The sequence below is a fragment of the Triturus cristatus genome, chromosome 10 (genome assembly GCF_964204655.1).
Source record: "Triturus cristatus chromosome 10, aTriCri1.1, whole genome shotgun sequence".
Lineage (NCBI taxonomy): Eukaryota > Metazoa > Chordata > Amphibia > Caudata > Salamandridae > Triturus > Triturus cristatus.
In genome coordinates, this window is record NC_140593.1 from 352,375,980 (window position 1) to 352,390,862 (window position 14,883).

General features: G+C 45.2%; 1 protein-coding gene across 3 annotated transcripts in view; it reads right to left on the reverse strand.

The window, feature by feature from the left end:
• Positions 1-13,899, reverse strand: part of CTNNB1 (catenin beta 1) — a 68,885-nt gene extending 54,986 nt beyond the window's left edge. Inside the window, exon 1 of one of the 3 annotated variants that reach the window (XM_085631572.1) lies at positions 13,825-13,899. The gene's annotated coding sequence lies outside the window, so the exon portion shown is untranslated. Of the gene's footprint in view, positions 1-13,448 lie in introns of all 3 variants that reach the window. The other 2 variants (XM_085631571.1, XM_085631570.1) reach the window with 2 other exon arrangements.
• Positions 13,900-14,883: the final 984 nt, after the last annotated feature.

Sequence of the window (14,883 nt, forward strand, 5' to 3'; positions counted from 1 at the left end):
ACAGAGCTTTTTCCAGGTCTCGGCAGCGATGTAGGAGTAAGTTCTCCCGCCGGTTCTGTTCCTGCAGATGCGGTGGGACCTCGGCCAGGGTAAGGTCGGTGGAGCGGAGGTTCCTCTTGGGTACGTGGAAGGACACGCTTGTTGAGGTATTTGGGTCGGATGTTGAGGGATTTGTAGGCGTGGGTGAGGAGTTTGAAGGTGACCCTCTTCGACTGGGAGCCAGTGGAGGCCTTGTAGGTGTTCAGATTGTGTGCTTGTGACGCGGAGTCCCGAGGACGAGTCTGGCTGCGGTGTTCTGGATGTTTTGTAGTTTGCGTAGAAGAGTTTATTTGATTCCGGCGTAAAGGGCGTTGCGGTAGTCCAGTCTGCTGGTTATGAGTGCGTGGGTGACGGTCTTTCTGCAGTCAAGGGAGGGGATCCATTTGAAGGTCTTCCGCAGGACGCGAAGGCAGTTGAAACTAGTTGAGGCGACGGCATTGATCTGGCGGTTCATGGAGGGGGAGGAGTCCAGGATGATGCAGAGGTTCCAAGCGTGGTCTGTCAGGGTGGGTGGGTTCCCAAGGGCCATCAGGTTTTGTCCCAGCAGAGGTGCATGGTCCAAGGATGAGGACCTTGGTCTTCTCAGAGTGGTTTTAAACAGCCGTCTTGCATCCAGGCTGCCACGTTCTTCATTCCTTCCTAGAAACAGTCTTGTGTCTTCGGGATACTTCGTGAGCGAGAGGATGAGCTGGTGTCGGCAGAGGATACGATGCTGAGCCCATGCTGCCCGACAACGGCGGCGAGGGAGGGGGGCCATGTAGATGTTGAAAAGCATGGGGCTCAGTGATGATCCCAGAGGTACTCCGCAGTTTATTTCCGTGGGGTCAGAGAGGGAGGGAGTCAAATCCTCTGGGTTCTGCCAGGGAGGAAGGATTGGATCCAGTCGAGGGTGGATCCTTGTATCCTCACGGCGTGAAGTCTGGCTGTGAGCATGCCATGCGAGACTGTGTCGAAGGCTGCGGAGAGGTCCAGAAGGATGAGGGCCGCAGTGTGTCCCATGACCAGTAGCATGCGGATGTTGTCCGTGGCAGTGAGGAGGGCGGTCTCAGTACTGTGGTTGCTGCGGAATGCGGACTGGGAGGCGTCTAGGTTGGAGTTCTCTTCGATGAAGGAGGTCAGCTGGGCGTTCACGAGTTTGTGACTTTGGCCGCGAAGGGGAGATGGGCCTGTAGTTTTTCAGGTCTGTTGGTTTTTTGAGGAGGGGTTTCACCTTCGCTCATTTCCAGTCGTCTGGGCAGATGCCGGATCTGAGGGAGGTGTTGGCATCCTAGTTCGGGTGCAATGACAGCGTTGAAGATGTGTGGTGAGCAGGGGTCAGTTGGGGCTCCTGATTGAGTTTTCTTCATGGTCGCGGTGAAGAGTTAGACGTGTGCAGGATCCAGGACGTGATGGTAGGCTTATCAGCAGCAGTTGGAATGGGGTAGTGTACGGTGCTGGTTCGCTGAAGTCGTTGTAGAGGGCCTTGATCTTCAGATGGAAGTAGGAGAGGAGCTTGTCGCAGAGTTCCTGGGAAGGTGCGACGTCTGTGGCTTCGCAGGTGGGTTTTGCGAACCGTTGTATGACATTGAACAGTTCCTTGACATTGGTCTGGACTTTTGTCTCTTATGAAGGTCCGTTTGGTGTCTTATGCGCTGGTGGTATTCCTTCAGGGCGCAAGTGGTTGTTCTGTGGTTCCGCGGTTTTATGGTTTCGCCAGGTTCTCTAGGCGGCTGCAGGCACTGGGAGGAAGGCTGATGCAGACACATACAATCAAGAGTGCATGTGAAAAAAGTATCCTCAATTTGTTTTTTGATAAAAAGTACCTGCAGGGGCTTACAGCTAGTGGCAGGACAGTGGCCGCAGACAGGAAACTGAACTAGGTCCCAGATCCATAGTAAGGACAAACATTGGATCCACCTGGAGGCACTGACCAGTCAGAAGAAAGGAAACAAACCGACATGGAAGCCAACTAATGGAGATGGTAAGTAATGGACAAGTTCCAGTCTGTATTAAGCTTTTTTTTTTTTTAAACATTTGATTTCACCAATAGTGTGTGTGCGCATGGTGGTCTCTGGTGAGGTCAGAAAACAAAGTTAGTGGCAATACACTGAATTCATCAAGTACCACATCAATAAGGTCGGCATTAATGCAACGTGAAGAACAGTCTTACTGGATGACGCTTAGCTACTATACTGAATAGAGCATCATGCCTGTTGCAGCTGGATCCATTGGAGCCTTCTGGGTGGTTCACAATTCTGTGTTTGTCGTAAAGTTCGGATTGCCGCTGTGCCTGCTAAACAGGTGGCTCTGGTAAGAGTTAGTGGTAGTTCGTATTGAGCATAGCGCCATAGCCTTTTCTATAGCTCCAAGCTACCTCGTTATAAAAGTCTGGACAAGGCTCATCAAAACGCAGTTTATGGGTTTCTCTAAAAGGTGGCAATCAACTGACATAGCTTTGACATTAGTCCGAGCTAAAGAATCCGGTTCTGAAATGTGGAAAATAGTGGACACATCCGGTCATGGCTGGTGCAGCTAGGTTCTACAATTAAATTGGGCCCAGGCTCTAAGTACTCCTTGTAAGGTGCAGAGGATGTTCAGTTTCATTATGACCGCCAGTAATTCATGAAGTGTTCAAAAAAGTTTAGGTGAAAACTACTTACACAAGTCATTCTGCTAACCTCGCATTATGTTAAATTGGATCGGGGACCATGGGTCAAGTTTGGATTTAAGACTTTCCCAAAAATATGAGCTCCAGTTATCAGTTCTGGCTGCAGAAGATAAGCGATTTAAAGTGTTGGCATCTTCACAAATGCACACACCAGCACCCACCCCCCACCCCAACCTCAGGATTATCTAAAAATATGAACAGCCTACTCACTTCACTTACAGAAAAATCAAGTTGCAACATTCTTGGAAACGGCCACCACTGGGAAGGAGCCAGTGGAGTGTTTGTGTGTCTGTTTTGGGTTGATGATGCTAAACCAGGTAATTTAGTTTGGACCCCCCAAAAAAATATATATAACAGGAAGAGTTACCCCTCGATGATATAAACACACTGGTGGGTGTATTGCAGAAACAAAAAGCTGCTGCCATGGACATAATTCTTATTAAAATTCTCCCCTGCCGACACGTATCGGGCCTCATGCCCTTCCTCAAAACAGTGTCACAGCAGAGTTGTGGGGTACTCCCAACATCTCAGAAATATCAAAGTGCAAGTAAATCTTAAATAAGCGCTTTATTAAACGACCGTTGGGTATTTCAATGGTATCTGTTTTCAAACCTTAGATTGATGTACATCTCTTTACTTACAAAGCCAAGATCACTCCTATACTGGATCATATCTGGAGGAGACAGGAGGTACGCTACTACAGGGAATTGATCACTTGGTTGGTTTATGCATGTCCAGTTCCTGAATATGAATTTACGGCTGCCAACATGTCCCCATCAGCTTATTACCAGAGGCACAGCATATAAAGTTGTCAGCATACAAAGCAGGGCTCCAGGAGATGCTGCTCGGAGATGCAACCTAACGGAGGTCTGACTCCTTGGATGACGTGGAGCCTGCATTGGTAGGTCACGGTTAGGTGCGGCATTTTAGCACCGAAATATTTTAGTTACAAATGTGCCAGAAAATGAATTACTAGTTGTAAGAACTGGGTTGGAAGGTTAACGATTACCGTTTTTTGTCAGATGCATAAATTGTCACGGGCAAAATTGTTCTAGCAACTGATGAGGGTTGGCCATTGCGACGGTGAAGTATGCAAGGAATAGCAACCCCCCCCCCTCAAAAAAAAAAACATAAGCAACTACACGTACACAAAACACTAACTAGACTTCTACCTGTACTACTTTAGAAATGCATCTAAAGTTAAGTGGCTTCACCAGCTACACAAATCCTGCGTAAAGCTGCGCTACCAAGCAGAGTGCTTTAAAAACACAAAATTAGAGGGCGGTTTACTCGATATATACCCAGTAGTAAACAGTCTTGGCAGAAAAAGCTCTACTATCACATAGACACAATTTACTGTACAGTTTAATTCTGCTTTAGGCATTCTAAAACAGGAATCTGAAAAATCTGCAGCGCCAAAAGGGGACTGACCATTCCTTCTTCGGCTTCGTTGCTCTAAATATACTTAGCCCTTTCCGTATGAGCATCTTTCGGGAACAAACAGTGGATTGCCAGATAATGTTCCACAGGACATTTAACTAGTAAAAAACTTTCGATTGATAAAATCATTCGGAGAAAGCTGGATTGTCAGCCTGAGCAAAGTATACATTTTGGTACTATACCTACAGTGCACCAGTTCGTTAAAAGAAAGATACCTTTAGAAAATTGCCTGAGCATATGTAGGGGATACTAATCCTCGTTGCACCTGCAATTTGCAGGCGCTAGCTGTACCTAGTTTGTGCTCATCACACATTCACTTCGGACTTTGCACACTATACGAAAACTCCCAAATCTGCTGGGCAATCCAATGCTTTGCTGGATTTGTTGCTATCAAATTGCGCAATGCAATATATCGTTGTAAGGCTCATGTAGAAAGACTATTTTCCATGACAGCGCACAGATAAAACGGCACCAGATTATTAGTCCGCAGATGTGGTCCGTTTAAAGTGGAGACAAACGCATACTTCGTACCAACGAACACAAACTCAGTCTATACACTCCCCGCGTGAAGGCCCAATACCTTATTAACAATCACCAAAGTAATAAAGGCAGATGCCACTGATCATATTAAAAAAAAAAAATAGCACAAGTAAGGAAGATTATATTCAGGAAAATCAAACCATTAGGGTATAGGAGACGAGACTACCCATTTAATGTGCAGACTAGAATTACGATTGCATGGATTAGATCAATAGTTGGGAGGATCAAGTACCAGGGTCAATGGGCTATGGTGAACTGGCTTTAAAAACGGAGCTACACTGTACAGGAGAGCAGTTTTTTTTTTTTAAGTTTAATTCCACTACTATTGAGAGTTAAACACCCAAGACGGGGCATTCTTTACCGGGCGAACCGTTCACAGGCCTAAGACACACAAGCTATATTCTTCTAAATGAAATTGCATGCTCTTGGCTCCCTCGTATTCTTCCAGCTCCCAAGGACAGCATCTCCTCCAAGCTGAGTTTACTGAAACTATAAGGAAGGTACGCGGACGTCTAAGTTCCTCGATAGGGGAGACACATACTCCTAAACACTCATCTCAAAAGGAGGGTCATAATTACTAATGTCAGCAGCAAACCGAGGACTGGTCAAGTATTAATTTGTAGAAGAACAGATTTAGGATCTCCAATTAAGCCGAGGGTCCATTATTAGAGAAGCGAGCATTTGCAATGCAATAAGTCTCGCATTTATGAGAGTTTAAGCTATTGGCTTTTGTTTACATTTTAAAAACCAAAACAATTAAGCCATTGTCATTTACAATGCCAAGTAATGAGGGAAGGCCACTTTCCATGCGCTCATGTGGAAGCTCAGAGAAGCAAAAGGGAGGAAGGGTGACTCGGTGAGGGAAACCAAGATAAACCCTTTAAAAAAAAACCCCATTAATAATGCCTGTAACGGAGGAGACGGCTTACCATCCAAGGCTGCTGACTTTGGAGCTGGAGAACAGGGTCCGATCCTCGGTGTGGCCGGTAATCATCATCTCCTACCTGGATCTCTTTATTAAAAATAAGGAAACAGCATCTCGGAGAAATGCAAGCAGCCATCAGTAGAGCTCGAGTTGCTTCTCGGAGGAAGAAATACAAGTGCAAACTGTGTTAGGAAGCAGCCGCCATTGCTGAGGCTGGTGTCCTCCAAGTGTGGTGTACAATAATAAAGGAAATAGTTCTTGGGATTGCTAATGAAAGCACCCGATTTAGGACACTAGTAAAAAGGCTAGTCCACATGGGTGGTAACAGAAAAAGGGTGGTACACAGGAGGGACTAACAAGCCTAATAACAAATGGGAAGCCAGCCTTTACCAAGGACAATGACCCAAGTCAATTATAAATAGGGGTGGAGTGGGCGGGGCATCCAGTACATACCCTACTACAGCATGCTTCACAGAGCGAGCAGTGCATGCGTGCTGCACTTAGGCTCGACCTAAAGAAACACGCCATTAGACTTCCTTCCACAAAGTGAGGAGGCTGCTAGCAAAGTGCACCTTGTACATAAAAACCACCAGGGTACAGGCGCACATCGAACACATATAGGCAGCAAGCAACACTAGGCCAGCACTTGAGATCAGGGATGGCTGTGCAGACATGCCATTTTAATAGACAAAAGTCATTAGGTACATATTTAACTCTATGCTGGTACCCAGTCCCCAAAATACAAATTTGAACTTCACATTTCATGTTGTACAACCTGTGCCATCAACAGCAGTCCCTGCGAATAAACCTGAGGATCTAAATAAGATCTCGCCAACTGGATTACTGATATATCACGTGTGATTTAAATCATTGCATGGTGGCATTTCTACCATCATGTCGAGGCCCATAAGCACTTTCCATGCGATCACGTCAATTGCTACTACTGTAGTGAATAGAAGAAAAAAAAAGTGTTCGTAGAAACGGTATCCATTAGTATGGAGTTTAGTTGCAGAAAGTATCTTAATCATAAGCTGGTAAACTGAACCAATGTAAAGGATTGGTTCACAGTCTGCATAGACAATCCTTAAAGAGATGTAGTTTTCTTAGTCACTTGGCTCCAAGTTTGGGAATAGTCCGTTCTTCACGTCTCTTAATAACCTTCATGACTTATTCCCTTTGACAGTATGTCTGTATTGACATTTTCTACTTATGTGAGTTTTGGGAATGGAAATTAGAGGGTTCTACAGGTGCATAGTCAAGAGTGGATTTTAAAAAAGCACCATTCCATGTACATACAGCATGGAGTGCAATGCAAAGAAAAAAAATATTCCGGCAACAACTGGTAAGCAACGCAACAAGGCAATGTGGATTTAAGACATCTGGCTGTAAAATTCTAGATTCTTTGTGGCTAGCCAGTTCATTTTTCTGGCCAATGCGTCAACATGCAAGCTTATTCTCAAATCTCGCCAGAGCTCGCCCATTGCCCATCAATTGTTGGCTTATCACCCTGTGTGCTTTTTTGCTGACATGTACAAGTTACACCCACTTGTGTTTGACCCTCTCCTGAAGCAATGGCAAAATAAACGTATCATTCCATTGCTTGCGTTGTGGGAGCAACGTTTTTCTGTTGTGTGGAAGTTCTTTATGCAAGTACATGTCCTCCCATGCTATGTGTGTTGCCTCCTGCTCCGATGATGCTATGATGTGACCAGCGCTGACCAAGTCACAGCATATATATACACACACACACATACATACACACACACAATAAAAACTGCTTGGTTTGCCCATCCACACGCCCAGCAATTAAAAAAGAAAATTAAATTGTACGAGTGACGCAGCCAGCGCAGGACACCATATTAAATGTTTTCACTTTCAGACATGCTACTACACAACAAGGCAACACGAGCATTGGTAATGCATCGGTTTTGCCCATGTACTGAATAAAGAGCTGTTTTCAACAATCATTGTCAGGGAGAAGGAAAGAGCTCTCGGATACTAACACGGGAGTGGAGAGGATGTGGCGCAGCGGTCAGTGGCCAACTCGAGAGCTGGGGAATCCCAGTCTCAATGGCACCAAGCAACATCCTGTTATTCTATGCAAATCACCTAAACTGTGTGAAATATTGTTAATCAAATTAACTACAATAGTAAAAGGCAATACCTTATGAAAACATAGTTCCAAAGCAGATTTAAACTGTATTCCACAACAGGAAACTGATAAGAGAAGACGAGGAACAAGCACGGGTAACTGCAAGAATATATGCTGCAGCCAATAGAAATGGAGGAAAGGTAAGTGGCAAGCAGAGGAACCAGTGAGAAGCTAGGAAAGAGAGGAGGAGGGATGTAGGTCCCTTTTAAGTTTACGTTAACAATAGATTGTAGGTTTCGCCTGCACAATGCTTGTGCAGTGCTTGAGCAAACGCATTGACTGGAGCCAATTGGTCGCGTAGGAGAGATCCATTGGTGTTGCCCAGATGTTTTTTTTGGTTTGTTTTTTTACAAGTCCAACATAGAGACCAAAAGCATAAACTAGATTTAACATTACTAGGGATAGTAATGCCTGTATGGTATGACCTACACAGGTATGTGAAGACAAGTCTTAAAATTGCTATTGCGAAGGAATCTTGATCATTACTTAAGTGTGATGTTTGAATATTTGTTCACGACAAAGTGTTTCTTCACTTGGCTAGATGTGGAAGGCATCTCAGCTCACAGGGCTACAATTTTACCAACGGCAGAGCAGATTACTTCACTTTTAGGTCCATTAGGTGTAAAAATGATTTAGGATCCATTGTTCAACTGCCATTTGCTAAACCCAGACGCCTAGACATCCGTTACAGTTTTAAGATTGCATGCTGAAGCTACCCAGGATGTAGCTTTATCGGAGCAGGTTTATGACTATTATGGGACACTATTGCGATATATAGGTCCAAAACGCCAAGACTTCATCCAACAGGGATTCCTCTCTGCCACCTACATATTTTTCAGGTACAAATCAGGTTGAAATGTGCAAAGCCAACGATGTTTAAAGTTGTGTGTTAAACTGTACGGACATTTTATGTTTCTGGCTTGTTCGGGTAAAGGGAACAAGCGTTGAAAGGCCGTAAGAAGATAAACTAAGCATAGACAAAAAAACTGTACATTTCCATCCAATAACAACCAAAGGAGAAAAACTCGGTCTGGAGACATCAACTGCTGTGCGCATGCATTCCAAAAAGTTACTTTAAAATAAAAAAATTCAGACTTAAACAATCATGCCAGGTCAAATGGCTACCAAACAAACTCAAAGGGGAGCCACGGTAATGAAGGAGCACTGCAAACAAGCACCCAGGGAAATTTTAATGCACCCTTATTTAAATAGGTATCTAGAAAGCTACACGGGGGCTGCCTCGTACATTGGAAGATAGCAAAATAGGTGCTAGTGAAATGTTGCGGCATCCTGTCGGCAGTCATTCGTTATATGGGATGCATGGACAGAAACACGTTCTGTTTTGAGATTTGCTGCACATGCCATTTCTGTTTAGTCCGTTCTATAACTGTTTGCGTACACACATTTACTAGATTGTTCAATCTAACACTCAGACCAGACAAGGCCAACTGGCTTCTGCAGCAACGAACCATAAATGTGTATTGTATAAAATGGCCACCATGTGCATGTACGGTTGGCTCACTGTTGGTCATCCACGCCAACACGTAGCTACACCTGCAGCACTTCAGTGTTGCAAATGAGAGAATACAGAAAATGGGAAACGTAATATAAAGGATCATAACCAAACAAATGAAGGAAACTCGACAAGTGAAACAAGCCCTACAGGCTCACCTCCAAGATAATGAAAAGAATAAAATGAAGTACCCTCGGTGTAACAACTCAATCATAGTTGTATGCGCTTCGTGCTCACTGCTTGGCACCCATAAGGGAGAAGCCATTTCCAACGCCAACGTCGGCTGCAGTATGGATGCTTCACCTCCAAGGCGTAAATTCAAACCCCCAGTTAACAAAAACATTTAAGCGTTTTCCTGCATTTTGTAAAACATGCTGGCTCTGGTGAAGACCTCTTCTCATATGCAAACTGCCGGAGAGCCAGGCAACAATTAAGGTATTGCCTGCACCAAACATGTAATTTACACGAAGACATGGTAATGGCGGAAAAGTTAACTCCATGATGCCTGGTCTTTATGCATCCACTCTTCTATAGGGATTAAGATGCGAGCTAGCAAAAGCCCCTGTAAACTTTACAGAGGATATACACCACCTCAGCAACAGGCTACTCAAGCTACTGAAACCGAACATTCCTGAGGAAAACGTAATTTACTTATTCCTCCGACTTCAAATGTTCCAGACTCTAGGTTAGGATTCATTCCGTCAGATCAATATCACTGGGGAACTCTTGGACGACGGATAATAGAGGCGCGATGGGCATGTACTGCTGTTCTACTTAAGTAGAACAACGGAAAAAAACAACCAAAAACAAACATTACGTCCTGGTTCTCCGGGACAGATCACTAAACCATGAAGTAAAGCCTGATCTCAGGCTAACACCGTAGGGAATAGTGAAACGCCGTTTGCCATTATCCGGCACTTACCTCGACCGACCTTCATACAGTTATTACACCACATGGAGAAATAAGCCCCTTTAGTTCAACAGTAAGTAGTGGGGTAAAAGTATGCTACCCATAAACTGCCAGCAGTGCAGAAAATTGGAATGACAATTAGTAAAGTATTAGTGGTCGGTAATCCGATATTATGGGGGTGGATAAAGTGGTCCCAAGTTCGCACAGTGCTCTCAAAAAGTACCCACCAAATTATATTTGTTCGATTTATTTAAAGGGTCAAGTAAAGGCCAGGAAAAAAAACCTACACAACGCGACTTTATTAAGGGATCTAATGTAGGTGAAAGGTCGCTTTAAGGACTTCCAACATTAATATCAACCCACTGCCAGTGGCGTTATATTCAGCTCGCACAACGGGAATCGATTGTTGAACACAGCTACAAGGTGAGCAAAAGTTTACTATGAGATCAATCCACTCGTCAAAATGCTCATCTGCCCAAGCCCTCCAGTCTTCAGGTGTAGACTGTCGCCCTACAACATATTTTATGTAATAAAATCAAAACAAGTTTGGTATCACCCAGTTGTCAGATGACTGCATTAAATGCCGACTATATGTACACGCTATATTTATGATGAGACTTTCTTTGCAGTACTAAAGAAAACTCCTTTGCCAATCAAGAGTGATTATCTCCTACATTGCCGTAGGTTAATATGGAGAGCCGAGGTGAAGGAGTGAATTCGAGTTATGCAATGCCTGCTTGGAATCACTTACACAATTTAGCCTTTAAAAATCAAATGCCATGCATGCTCACTAGAGTGATCGAATCCACTGTGTGTAGTAAACGTAACACGATAATCTGCAATTGTGAGATGTGCAAATTGTATATTATAAACATGGCCACTGGAATTATGGGATTGTGCGGAGATTTTCGCATAGTTATATAAATCTGCCACAATCTATCTGCTGCATAATCTTGTTAAAACCTGCAGGTTTGTTTCCAGAGCAAACGGTTAAAAAGTTACCAAAAAAGCAGCAACAAGTGTTGCTGGATGCGCTTTGCAAAACTAGACACCTTTCAGTTGCTTACTGCTTGCTGTGTGTGTGCGTTCAACTGGTTCTAATGAGGTGCAACCAGTGCCCAGACAGTGTTACCAAGTTTAAGAATGACAAAATTAGGTAATACAATGTGCCGCCTTAATTGCCTTTTCTTCCGCATAATTAACTCACACCTGCTGATGCATAATAAACAATGGTTTACCCTGCCCGACCAATGAAAGAACCACCCACCACTCCCCCTTCAAAAGCACGTTGCCGCCCACAAGAGGTGTGGCCTACATATTTGGGCTGAGTTGTCACGATCAGGTTTCGCGTTGGACAGTGGTGTCCCCTATTCACCGAGCCAAAAAACGACGGGAGTGCAGTTATGACGTTGTAGGATGCCTCGCTGATGAAAGGTTATTAAAAACTTGCCCAAATAACCTGCAGTTTTAGAGTTCCCGACTCCACTTTTTGTAATTGCAGCTCACTTACTCAAAGCAAACTCGCGAACCAACTTTTGTCAGACAGAACAAAATACACGAGTGATGCCATAAAAAGCAAGATGAATGAATGACATGCATACATTTAAAAGGGCGGTTGCTGCGCACCAAACAATGGGTATGCAACTTCATTAGATGCGCGCTATCACCTCCACTGAAACACAAATCACAACGTATTAATGTGCTTCCTTCCCATTCACAATTGGAAACGTGCGCTTCATGGAAATGCTAAGAAAGAGTCGCATCATAGGCCCCAGTGGTTCCCATATGTATATATATTCTACAAAAAAAAAAAAAACACGATACAATCAAAACGCATACCACGCAACTTCGGAGTCTGTCTGCCGATACAGACGAGTATGAATTGGAAAAAACACAAGGCAGAGACATACTGTCTGCCCATATGACAGCTACATTAAGGCGTAGGCAACAAACCAATGTGTCTTTCAACAACTTTAATATATTCACAGTGAAATTTCTGCCACTGGCAAAGAGGCACTGAGGTCAATCAGCCATGGCAATAGTTCTTAATTATAGAAAATTACCGAAGGGCAAATATAGTGATTAAATACTAACCGCGATTTCTTGGCAGGGCGGAAACATCTGCCAATCTTTGAAACCCGAGGCATAAAAAAGAAAAAAAAAAGCCACAGCCGACAAAAACCTTATTTTAACTGTAGGTACCACAACATTATGAAGGGGAAAAAAAATGTTTTAAAGATTTCCAATACACCCCCATAAGCGAAGTTATATTTTAGCTAAATGAGGGCACTTGCACTTAGGTAAACAAATGCCGGAGGCAGAAATTGAGTGCAAGCGGCGGAGGGGGCTACTTCAAGCAAAGCGGAAGGGCGCACTGCCACGGATCCTGAAGCGGGACGTAGGCATGCCCAGCTCCATTCACAAGTCACATTCCTGCGGGGGGAGGAAGGGGTGAGGAGCCTGGTGAACACACGCAGGGCCTGGAGAGACTACCCCCGATAACATGCATAGAGCAAATCAGGCACATCCCGACCAACCACGGCAACGTCAAAATAGAAAGTTCGGGGTGCGGGTTAGATATCCCACCTCAGCTTTAGGGGCTTCAGAAGCTTTTTTTATTGCAGTTGAATACAGCGCGAACTCGGCCGAAGGTGTGGGAGCACTTTACATAAGCACTAGTTATATCACACGTATACATCCTTTAATTTTACTGCAGACCCCCCCCCCCAACTCAGTTAAAGGGACCAGGCGGGCTAATTAACAGCAAAATGGATGGTGCGGCCGCAAGTACAACCTTGCTGGAGTTTTGGGTGGCAGTGAGGGTACACCGACGACGTTACTCCGACCCCTCGATCGCCACTAAGATCTCATTCGAGTTACCAGGGAATGTGGGAAGGGCCACGTTCAAAACCTTCTCCGTGGAACCTACAAGAACAGCGGTTCTATTATAGATAAGCGTGCCCAATGGAGGGAGTGAGGCCGTTTTACACAGCCCTGCCCACCGGGGATTAACTAAGCTTTTTAGACAGCGCTCACAATATAAACACTATCCTGAGAGGAGAACCGGAAACAGTCAACAATAAGGAGCGAGGACTACATCACGATAACTAACACCTCTTCCTACACCCATAAATCCTCCCTTTCCAGAGCTAACAAGTTTACCGGCGGCAGGGACTGTAACAGCCACCTCCATTGCCCACCCTGAGCTCCAGAGCAGTGGGCAACACCTCTCCCCCGACCCCCATTTCACCCTGTAAAGCCCGAGAAAAAATGTGCCTTTACCTGAGCTACGGAAGCTGTCTCCGGCCTCCGCCGCAGCGCACTTATCCTCCTCTGCCGCCTCCCGCACGGAAAAAAAAAACAACAAACGCCCAAGCTCAACAACAGCTCCACAAACCGAGAGGTTTAAAATGGCGTCGCACACAGACCTCTTATAACTGGCACAGCACTCCCCTGTATCCTGCCGCCGCCACCTCCTCCTCCCGATACTATCCCGAGGAAAGTCCAAGAGGCAGGAAGGGAAGAAAATAGTGCCAAACTGTACTTCTCACAGGACAGCTTACAACCCGCAAAGCAGTTTACTCAACGAATGGTATCCGCACAAGCTCCGGAACAACAGACGAGCCGGTGGAGCCTCTTTCCCCGTTCTAGTGCTCACCCTAGGCGAAAGCGGAGCGTGCGGAGTGATACCGGTTTCTGTGGTGCAGTGAGAAGACCAAACAAACCTATAGCTGAGGTTGGAATGCGAGTCTCGGGAGAAGGAAGTGGGCGGGGGATCTTTAAAGGGCTAGCAGCCTGGGCTGGGAAGCGTCTCTTAGAGAGTCTGCGAATACTCCCCCCTCCCGCCTTGGATTTGCCCGAGGGGTGGGTGGAGGAAGTTACAATCTGACTGTACAAGTTGCATGTGGGAAATGGGTGCCTCCCCAGGGAAGCCGTATGGGACATAAACACAGGCGCCCCACACCCACAGGAAGTCAGAAGCCTTTTGTCCGGTGGGGTTAGCAAAGCACCTTTATGTTAATGGCGCTGCCCTGCTACACATACCTTTTGTACCCCCGGTAATTGCAGGGGGAGGGGGATGAATACAAGTGAAGTTTTTGAAGTAGGTAGACGAGGAGACGTGCTGGGGGAGGTATTTGCTTCCCGTTAACAAAGGCGCCGACCGACGTCGGTACTCGTAATTGTATTGGGGGCGTCACCGAGTATTACATTACATTACAGCCCAACCTTTCGAGTCTCCAAGGACGACGAGAGCGAGTGGTTCATGGATTGCGAGCCTTTATGCACAGAAATGAACGGAGAGTAATATGTTTTTTGGAGGCCGAGAGGTGTGTTCTGGGAGGATGTTTAATTTGAAAGCTATTGCCAGCATTTTCCATATTTGGCGGGCGAAGATAATGTCAAGGAGGATGTCCATTTTCAAATGAGTTGAGTGGTAAAATATACTGAAGGACGTCCCAAGCTTGCGAATACAATTGCTAGACGTGGAGTTCATTTCCACCCAGTCGTTGCCTCAAATAAGACCTCTCAACGTGAAAGTTCTCAATATCGCTTACGTTCCTTCTCGGGAACTCTCAAAGTCACTTCTATCCCCGGAACCGTTCAATGATTCTCATATCCTTAAAAATACGGTGCCTATCAGATGAAACTGTAATGGGAATGTTATGCGTGGATACGGAAGGGAAAGTTTGGTAAAGGGGAGAGTCGTTGGGCTATA